This window comes from Carassius auratus, chromosome 1 (genome assembly GCF_003368295.1).
Source record: "Carassius auratus strain Wakin chromosome 1, ASM336829v1, whole genome shotgun sequence".
NCBI lineage: Eukaryota > Metazoa > Chordata > Actinopteri > Cypriniformes > Cyprinidae > Carassius > Carassius auratus.
In genome coordinates, this window is record NC_039243.1 from 1815405 (window position 1) to 1818033 (window position 2629).

The window sequence follows — 2629 nt, forward strand, 5'->3', positions numbered from 1 at the left end:
ATATAGATTAATTCTTGTTAGAGCAAAATAATAAATAAATAAATACATACACACATTAAAAACGCAGCCAAGATGAATGAATTACATTTTTTATATAGATTAAAATTGAAGACAGAAGCAGCTGGTATACGCGGTCACTTAATATTCAAATCCAGTAGATCCACTTCAGATATATTTCTCAACGGTTTACGTTCACGTGGCTGTTTTCGTTTATATTCGCCAAGCTATTTTGAAATAATCTTGTCCGTGATGTGTTCGTTTGTACGACGAAAGCCAGAATCCTGCAGCTCGAGAGATATATGTTCTTCTGCCAGTCGCGCTTTCAAATAGTCTTGCACACTTAAACGGGTCACAAACACCTGCATTTAGCTCTTGTAGTGTTACAATGGGTTTATTGTGTGCATTTGTGGTAATATTTTATTTAAAAAAGCTCTTAAACAAGAATAAATTCGTTTGTTTTGAGCTCGACACTGTACGCGATGATCGGAGGCAGTGATTTCATATAGGCAGCCGCAAATATTTCATTTTCACACAAACAGTTCAAAAACATCTGAATTTAGCTCTTGGTGTGTTCTAATTGGTGAATAGTGTGATATCGCTGCAATACTTTATTTTTAATAGCTATAAAACAAGAATAAACTCGTTTTTTCTGAGCTCATCATTCCAGATGCTCATGCTCAGAGCGGTGATTCATCTCTCGTGTTTCTCACGTATCACTGACCACACATAAATTATTAATGAGCCCTGACCTGATAATAATCATATATGTTGGTTTAGCTTGTCAGTGTGAATTAAATCCAAGTATTTATTTGTATTTTAACCGATTTAAAAGAGAAACTAAATCTCCGGTAATTGCACCTGTAGGGGCGCAATTTCTCTCAGACAATGGAAGTCTGAAGCACATATACTCAAACAGAGGGACAGAGTGATATGAGATGTCTGACAGTTTTTTAATTTTCTATTATCCATACAGTGTTGTAAAGTCGTGAAACTATCCATATTTACTCAGAATGACTTTTTGTCTGTATGAAAAAAGGTTTTGAAGTGTTTGGAATTTAAAAATGCAGGAAAATTAATAATTCCAGTTTTACTGTCATTAAAAAAAATCACCACGACAAAACCGTTCAAGCTATCCAAAATCCATTGGCAATTTAAGTTGTTTAAAATGTTTTGGCATCATGTAGACAAAGTTTGGTGTGTATAGTGTTACTCTCCTCTGAGCAGTATGCATTAATTCACAACTAAATGTAAAAAAAAATCCACATTCAAATCAAAATAGCTGACTTCCTGTTGATCGTAGCTGATGACTGTGAATTAGAAAGTTGTCCGTCTTGATAAGAACAATTTTTGTACCGAGTTTGGTGTCTGTAGCTAAAACTAACCCCCCCACTTTTGACAAAAGGTGGCGCTATAGAGTGCCTCTTCCACGCCCTCTTATGAACTTTTGCCAGTGTCTAGTTATCATAAATACTGATATGTGTTCTGAGTTTGATGAAATTCTAAGCATGTTATATGCCTCAAAATCACCTGAGAAGTATTCCAGTTTGACATGTTGCCACGGCAACAATATTTTTAGCTATCCAATTTCCCCCAGCAGATTTCATATCGGCTGTGTTTAACATTATTCTGAATGAAGTTTGAAGCAAATCGAGTAAAAAATAAGATGCTGAATTCAAAGCATTTTGAAAATGACACACTTCCTGCTGCCAGTGGTGGCGCTATAACTTTGACTCCTAATAGTCACATTATATGTGATCGACATCATACAATGAATAATCTGATGAAGTTTGATTGAAATCAGGAAATGTATGTGGATGGTATTAGACACTTCCTGTTTCTCAATTCTCGCCATTAATTTCAACGCCTCGCACGAGCAAACCGTTCGAGATATTCAAAAATCCCCCTGGCAATTTTTCATCCCCAATGTCTTTGAGATCATGTTGACCGAGTTTGGTTGGTAAACGACGTAAAAAACCTATGACAAGTATATCAAAATTCCAGAGCATTGCGCTTTTACATAACTCTAAAAGCTTGACTTCCGTTGGGCGGAGCCCCAATGACATGCAATACGAAAATTGTTCGGCACAATGAGATCTATATGTGTACTGAGTTTCATATGAATATGTGCAAGTATGTGTGAGCTATACATCAACATTTATGACTGTTGTTCCAGGGGGCGCCATAGAGCCCCTGTGGCCACGCCCGGGTCCCAACCTCTGCAGGCTCCTAAAGGGCACAGATTCCAAAGTGTGCGCAAATTTTCAAGAGTTTTTGAGTATGTTAGGGACCCCAAAAGCCCCCACAACTTTGACCAAAAATATGAATAATAAACCCTAAATAGCCAACTTCCTGTTGGGCGGAGCCTATGACAATGCAGTACGAAAGTTGTTTGGTTTAATGAGATCTACATGTGTACCGAAGTTTCATGTGTCTACGTGCAAGTATGTATTGATATATGGCCCTCAGTATTCCAGGGGGCGCTGTAGAGCCCCTGTGCCACGCCCGTGTATCAGTCTCTGCCCGACCCTAATGCCGCAGGTTCCAATCTGTGTTGCCAATTTTCAAGAGTTTTCGAGCATGTTAAGGACCCCAAAAGCCCCCGTAACGTTAGAAAAAAATAATAATAATA